The sequence below is a fragment of the Juglans microcarpa x Juglans regia genome, chromosome 4D, assembly GCF_004785595.1.
Source record: "Juglans microcarpa x Juglans regia isolate MS1-56 chromosome 4D, Jm3101_v1.0, whole genome shotgun sequence".
NCBI lineage: Eukaryota > Viridiplantae > Streptophyta > Magnoliopsida > Fagales > Juglandaceae > Juglans > Juglans microcarpa x Juglans regia.
The window spans coordinates 10,212,470-10,221,067 of record NC_054600.1 but is presented as its reverse complement, the minus strand read 5'-3'; the positions used below and the strand labels follow the sequence as shown (position 1 = coordinate 10,221,067).

The following is an 8,598-nucleotide window of genomic DNA, read 5'->3' as shown; positions in this document are numbered from 1 at the left end:
GGTAAACCGGACCAAACCGAAATCGGAAAACCAAAAGTTTCGATTTTAGTGATAAATCAGTCTATATTTGTTCTTAAATTTTCAAAATCAATGTATATCGATTCAGTTATAAAATTTGTCCAAAACTAGACCGAGTCAAACCAGTTACATCGCCCTAGGGTTAATGGGCCTTGGGCTTTCTAAGAGCCGGGCCTCACAAAAAACACTAAAGAAAAGAATTGAATGTACATCTTCAACATTACTATGACATTTAAAGTACCGTTTGACAAATTTAAAAGGATAATACTATAAGGGCTAAGATATTTCGCTTCAGTGGAAAGTTGCATTAATGGCACGTAATAAACTCCAGCAAGCAACCTACAAGCCATTGGTTCCTTTTGGAAGATCCAGACAAATGAAAAACAGTATATCAGAGATCACTTAGTGAGAATCGGTAACGTTTTGGCTACGTAGGTGGAATCATGTAAAGTAGTATGAGAGACTATAAACTAAGATTTTGTGGAGTTTAGCTAAATGGAGCTAGCTTCCAAACAAATAATCAAAGCTGGTTTGACAACCTCCAACAACCATAAAAATTATAAAACATCAAACTTAATATGGTGCTCGATCTAATTCAATGCAGTCCCTCTCACAAACCTTATCTTATAATGCGGTCCTACCCACCACCCTCACACAGATTACATATTAATAATTGGGGGCGAGAGAGAGAGAGAGTCAAGGTCTTTGAAGATGTAAACGTTAGGCAGTGACATTACATATCATGTCATATGGAAGAAGGTAGAAGGTAGAAGAAACAAGGCATATATAGTGGAATTGCATTAATAATGTCGTGATCGTACGTAGAAAATTCATGACCCTAGTGTTTTCTTAGGAATATATACCCGCTGTTGTAAAAATTGAGTACTAGAACATAGGATTAATTAATCAATGATCTTTGCATAGCTGATGTTTTTGCTGATCATGAGTATAACTTCACATGATATATGCTAATTGCATGCCAAAATAATTAAACGTAATATTTTGGGTACATAGCTAGCTAGCTAGCTATGACCAGTTCGGTATAGAAAAACTGAGATTTGCTCCAACCAGCTTGTAATATTTTGGGCAATTTGATCGACATGTGTACGAGATAGAAATCTAGCCATATTGATACAAATTGCGTGTTTTGCCGGCTACAAAGTGTGGAAGGCCTCTGTGTAATATCATTTATTTTAGTTCCAATCAATGTCCAATAGGAAAAAGAAAAATAATGATCAGAGAACTTCATGAGTACCCCAAGAAAGCTGAAAGCATAACCTCTCTTATGCTTTAAGTTCCTTAATCTGTGATGAAAATAAAAGAGAAAAAAGGTCACTTTATATATGTTCAATCACATCAATTGTTCCATTGGTATTATATAAAATTTAAGTGGCGTTTTCAATTCGTGTACGTATATATAAAAACCGACTCTAATTAATAAGAAGCAAACGAGCTATTCTCGGAGGATCTCATGATACTGATAAAATCCAACCATTCTGAAAATAATTGACAGACTATATATACATATATATATATATATATATATCACACAGATTTCATGCATGTCAGTGATGGTTGAACGAGAGAAAATACATGATTTGGCCCCCCAAGGGTTAACAAAGGAGGACAAAATCATTATCCACCTCGGAAACAGATACTGGTTTGAATTTCCTTCCCCTTTCCTTTGGGGTCAAACTCAATAATCAGGCCAGAAAATAAAAAAACTGAAAGAACACATTCATATATACATGCATATATATATATATGTATGTATATGCAAGTGAGGTTTTGATCTCAATTCTTGATGATGGAAATACTTACTGATCTAATGGATCAGAAACATAAGCAGCAAGCTGGAATGCTTATAACATCATAAATTGGAACAAAGATGTGTAGTTAGAAACGGAAAAGATGTTCCTCGTGATCAAGATCCTAACATATTCGATCTATGACAGCCATGAGATCTCCCAAACAAAAGATAAACCCAAAATTCGTAATATCATTATAAAATACCAAGAAAATAAACCTGCAAAAGTAAAATGGAATATAACTAATTTTGCCCAAACGATGGAATAAAATTATTCTGATGGAAGAAGATAATTAGATAAATACCGAGTCTTGGGTTTTCTAAGCGAAAGAAATTAACAAACCCCTGTGGTTGCTTGTAATTGAATCAGAACATGGAATTAGGGTTTCTAGAGATTAGGGTTTCCTCATGCTTTCCATCAACAGGTGAAACTGCCACATGATCTATTCTTTCCAGGATAGATAGGGATCATCAGCTGAAGAAAGCTCAGATCATGCTGGCAGCTTCAACTGTGAGTGGTGCACGATTCGATCACGCGCCATGATCAGTGTGCTGGAGGACGCGGTAGTCCCAGAGATCCATCGTTTTATCTTCTTCTCCTCCACTTTCTAGATCTTCTTCCTCCGGATGTAGAGTTTGTAGACAAGAAAGGAAGAGAGGATATAAATAGAGAGAAATTATAAAGCAGTTCCACTTCTACTATACATTTCAGGTGCACCCTTGCCTTCTTAACTCGTTATTTTTGTCTCTTGTGAAAATGATTCGACAAAATAGAAATTAGGTGACAAATCATCTTCGTGGTCAAGATTGTTACTTGTCAATATATGACTCAATATTATCAATAGTACTGAAAATAGGGATTTTAATAATATTATTTTAATAGATTATATTAATGACAGTAATTTAAATATTAATATTTATCACAAGACATCGATCTATGGTATATATCCTTAACTAGCTTAATTAAGAGATATATGGTCAGCAAGAAAAAAAATTACTTGTGATGGATTATTTGTGACAATAATGACTATTTGCGATAAAAATAGACTTATTTTGACAGGAAATAATCATTTTCACTGAAAATAACTAATCACAAATAAACAGTTTTCTTATAGACGTAGAATTGCTTGTGAAGTACCACATTTGATGATCAATTAACGAGATTACTTAAGACCAAAAAAAAAAACTTTTAGAATGACATAAAATGTTGTGGAAAGTCTAAAAGCATTCGAATAAATTCAAGTACTAATCCTCCCATCATATAAACACCTCGAGGTCCCACTCTATATGGTATGAAATGTATACAAAATGTACAAAATCATGAATATAAAAAAAGTGCAATAATATTGAGAGTATATTATAATATATATATATATAGGATTATTTTTAAGAGTGATTTGGAGAGTTTTTATATAATTTTTCATGTGGGGCTGAAATTCGAAATTGAAGCATTGGGGGATGATATATGATAAATTAAGAAAACAAATTAAAATGCAAGCATGTGGTCCCTAAGAAAAGCAAATTGAATATTGTCACGCCTGCACCACTAGTACCACATGGAGACAGGTTATTGAGAGTTTCTAAATCTCCTAATTAAGAGGCTTTTATAACTTTAGTTAGGTGACCCTTTCATGGCACCTCCCTCTCTACTTTTATGTGTGTTGTATAGTAGGCATCACCCATGAGCCCCAAAAAAGATGTAAAACAAAAGTATATACAGGGGACCATTTTTCATGCAGGCTCCATTTAATATACTGGTGTTGCATTAGGTTCACACATATGGAAGATTATTCTTAGCAAATATATTACATCATTGAAATATATATTAAAGCTTACGTCCCCCAACTCTCTCTCTCTCTCTCTCTCTCTAGCAGACACTCAAAAGTACCGAGGATATATATACATCACCTTTAGCTAGTTTGTTAAGCGATGTTAGCATGCTTCTTTGAAAAGTAGAAGTGATTAGAAAATGCTAGCAACTTTAATGCATTTGATTGGTACTAGCTAGGTATGCATAGAAAACAGTAAACATAGACTCTAGCTACCATGAGATTAGGTGAGTACCGTTGAGACATTAGACATGATTAATCTCTGTAAACCATCGGACTTAATTCCAACAAGAGAAAATCGTAGTGTGTGTGTGTATATATACTTTTTATTAAAGTTTTTGTGATTAATTTGTAAGATCATCAAATATCCCATGTAATATATATATATATATATATACATTATTATTTTCCTTAATTAGGTTGTGTGGATGTACTTAGGTAGAAAATATGTCATGTTTTCTTTTTGGAAAATTATTGGATATTCCCAAATACGGTTGACATGATGATTATCCTATCCTATCATGAACACATGAATATGAATGTCATTTAATTACAATTTTTTATATAAATATTAATTTTAATTTGCATGAAATTTTATGATAGGATGGAAGTAATATGTGTGTCTATATTCCGAAAGCAATTAATAATTACTCTTTTTTTTTAAGGCAAATGTTTGAGGGAGTACTAGTACTGCCTTGTAGTTGGGGGCATTGAACCCCAGTGGTAGAGCCACGTTCTTCCAATTGGTACAACCAGTACTACTGGATCTTTTATATTTTCCAATATATATATATATATATATATATATGTATGTATAGAATAGTGTTACATGTACTTACATTTTTACTTAGAATTTTACTTACAAGACTAATTTTGTTAGTTTGCTTTTGAAATTAAAATTAAAATTTCAAATTTCATGATTTTTAGCATATTATTAACTTACATGTGGATCAGAAGTAAGTTTTGTGTAAGTTTTTCTTAAGTATATTTAGCATTTTTCATATATATATATAAAATAAAATAAAATTATGAATATTAATTATTCTTGCATCCACTAGAAAATATGCAAGCAGTCAATTAAGAACTTTTTTTAGAATTTTAATTACTAAAACTTATATTCTCAAACAAAGCATGAAAAGTAAATTTCTTAACTCAAACGTAGTCTTATATGTGAATAAAGCATCACAACGTAGTCTCATCAACGTTGAATTCGTTAACTCCATTTAAAACTTTTATTTCTGAATATTAAGTTGGTCGAGTGAATCCTTTCTAAGAAAAAAATGTCAGCCGGCCCCCTCCTAACTTCTTGTGGATTCTTTGCAAGAAAAAATATTTGGGAGAGGCTTTTTTACAACATTATGAAAAATTGATTGTATAATTGAATGTTCTTATTTACATATATTGGAGAAGACATTGTTTTATAGAATAAGTGATGAAATAAGGCATAATATGAAAAAAATATATAGAAGATAAAAAGTACTATCATCAGGGTTATGAACCAATCCATTCCATAGCCAACTTTTTAAAACTTGAATCGACCTCGACTCGTGAAAAAAAAAAATCGCCCGTTAAAGCAGATACTTACCTATTCAATTAGTAAATGACACATACCTGATTAGACTGACACAGCTAAGGCTTGTTAAGGTCTGCTCGTTTATGCCCAACTCAACTCGTTAGCTCAATTCGATTATAACTCATTCATACATCCATATAAGCATAACAACTTTTGTAATTATATATATATATATATATATATATAGTATGTAACCTAATTGCTTATACCTAGTCACCTATGCCTATGTATTGAATATACCCTATAGTTATATGTTATTTTCTTAAATCCTTAAGTCATTAAATTATAGTAACTCTTTTATAATTTGTATAATAGTTAGTCAATAGAAGTTAATAATTTTACATACTAGTATGTAGGAACCATATATGAAATGTTGACATGTACTATTATATTATGTGTATCCTTAGTAGTTTATGTAGATATATAATATGTATTTATTAGAGATAAATATCAACTAGTTACATATTAATTATTTTTTGCACTTGTCTAATGCAATAGAGGGTCTCTTTGTTAGTTGTAAAAACTCCATTAAATTTCGAATATTTTTTACAATTTCACAAATTTATTTATTCCTAAATTTTATTCAAAAAATAAAAAATAATAATAATCAACTTGAGCCGAGCTACTTGGCTCGAACTTGCACTAGCCCCAAGCCCAAATAAAAATAAGATAAAAATATCTAGCTCGAGCTTAGGTTTTATAGTCGAGCCGAGGTTGGCAATTATCTAAAGATTGGCTCAAGGATATCCAGACTACCCAAACTGTAACTGGATATCTGGATTTTCAAGGAGAAAATTTTTTCAGTAATATATGTATGTGGAAGTTGAACCAAGAATGTTAAAATAGTTTTCATGATAAATAGTAATATCAGTATGTGCTAAAGATTTCAAATTTATTGTTTGGTAATGGAATATTATCTTTTTGTAAGCCTTGTTATAGCCATAGTAGACATCACACAATAAACTACTGTAATGTTGTCTACATTACAATACAAAACATCACGATTAATAGAGTGTGCAATAAACGAAATAATGGTAGTCGCCTCTGACGTGGATTAGGGTTCTCCGCTTCCTCTCTCTAAAACTCTCTCTCTCATCTCTCTAAAACTTTCCTGCACAGATCCAGCCAGAGGGGTGGGAGCTTCGGCTCCCTTCCCCTCCCTCCCTCCTCCTCCTCCTTCCTCCCTCCCTTCTCTTCTATGTAGTATTTTGTTTTTGTGTTTTTTCAGTCGAAATAAGAGAGAATCGTAGATCTGGGTCTTCCAGCCGCCCATAGGCCAGCAAGCGCCCCGCCATGGTGTTGCCCAGCATCCGATCTTCAAGACCACCAAATGCGGCACCAAACGGAGCGGCGAGTAGCCCGCACGCGCAAGTCGAAGTTACGGCATCGTTCGGCACGTGGATTTCACGCACCACCAGGGAGCCCTCCGCCAACGCCACGCACGACTTTTTGGAGTCTGTGAGTCCGGGATCTCCAAGGTCGACTGTCGGTTCTTTTCCCGGAGTGGTGCATGTACTGCACGGGCCACAGCCAAAGTTTTAAATTTCGTACCCTACCGGCCGGTACGGCCGAAATTTTTCGTTTCGGCCGTCCGGCCGGTATAGGTACTATACCTGTTCCGTACCGGCCCAAATACCGGCCGTACCGGCCTCAATTTCGGCCTGTGTTTTTTTTTTTTTTTTCAATTTTTTAAACTACAAACTTATTTTTTAACCCTCAATTCAGACTAGACTATTTATAATTTATATATTTATGTATTTGTATATAATTTATTTATATATAGACTATTATTTTAGAATATAATTTTTATATATATTTATATATATAATTTATTTATAAATCGACTATCCCGAAACGTTATCCCGAAACACTATCCCGAAACGGTACCGGTATCGAAATATTTCGTTCCAGTGCCTTGACCGGTACGCTGTCCGGTACGGTATTCAAAACATTGGCCACAGCAGCCTCTGTGCACTACTTTTTCCTTTTTGTGCCATGTTTTCTTTGTTGTTTCTTTTGTGTAATGTAGTTTCTAGGTAAATAAAAATCCAAAAAAGTAGTGCTTTCGGACTTTGGTCCGAATGAAGTTGTAGTCCCCCTCCGCGTTGCCGTGTTTTGGTGGGGTCTGGTATACCCTACCTTGCTTAGTTGGGGTATGGGGCTTTGTAACCTCTGTTATGGACAGAAGTGGTAATTTCTCTAAGATCTTGGTCTTTAGAGATTTACTGTCTGGACTTGACCATATCAGTCACGAAAGTGTACTGAGGAGTTACTAACGATTGTAATTAGCTTGTTTATCAAGTTAACTTTGTAAGTGCTCTCTTAATAAAAGGTAATATCCATTTTATCAAAAAAAAAATAAAAAAATAGAGTTTGCATTAAAAGCAGGCAAAAAAATAATTTCCTCTAGTCCAGCAATTTATAACACGTTGGCAGCAAATCCTTATCTAACTTAGTCTGGTGCTTCTTGACTTCCCACATGCTAAAGAACCTGCACTCTCCACCATAACACTTTCCTACAGTATGCAAGCCATTTTATAAATCCACCATATACCTAAATGGAAAATTTATAAAAGGAAAAACCAGAGATTTTCTTCCCAGTATCAGATCATGACAATTTAAGACCATTGCCAGGTTTACTAGGTGCAAAGTAAAACACGTGATAGTTTCAAAGTGACCTGCACGGGCCCATGGAAGAAAATAGGTAGCGTGTACAAGCATTTTCACATACAACATGAAAAGTCCAAAACATATTCATTATATTTCTATTATTTTCTTTAACAGAGGCGTTTTTCTTCAGATAATTCAAAAGTACTCACCACCCGTCTTTGTGCATCTTTTCTTTCTTTGCTTTCCCCCTCGAAACGGCATAAAATCCGACTACAGTAACTGCTCATCCAATAAAACTTCAACCATTTAAGATCAGTATTTAATGCGGATTGAGTTTGAAAGTTTAAAAAGTGCTTTTATGCAACAACCCCTTCCTCAGATGGAATGAACTATGAGCTATTACATTTCATACTTTTCCTTTATACAAGTATAATAGAAAACCTAACATAATTAACACTACAATAATTTTGAGCTCTTGAGACGATTTTTCTTTGGAATGAAATAAAACTCATTCCAAAATGTAAGATTTAAGGATAAAATTCTTATTTTATTCAAAAAAAATCTTGAAACATGCTTCCGTGTTCGAATGGTATACTTAGGGACGATAAATTTTGTCCTTAGTGAAATAATCAATCGTGGTTGGCGGAAAAATTGGCAGGTCAATCGCGGGAAACTAATTTTACCGTTTGAATGTCTATTGAAACCGTTCGAACAAGTAAATCACTATTTTCGAACGGTCAATTAACATTCGAACGGTGACA

The 8,598-nt window shown here is 33.8% G+C and overlaps 1 long non-coding RNA gene across 1 annotated transcript; it reads right to left on the bottom strand.

Moving 5' to 3' along the window:
* Positions 1-1,075: 1,075 nt before the first annotated feature.
* On the bottom strand, positions 1,076-2,539 carry LOC121259080. Its single transcript, XR_005939509.1, has 3 exons — positions 2,131-2,539; positions 1,612-2,044; positions 1,076-1,322 (listed from the first exon to the last, which is right to left on the bottom strand). It is a non-coding gene; the product is annotated as an uncharacterized LOC121259080 (long non-coding RNA).
* Positions 2,540-8,598: the final 6,059 nt, after the last annotated feature.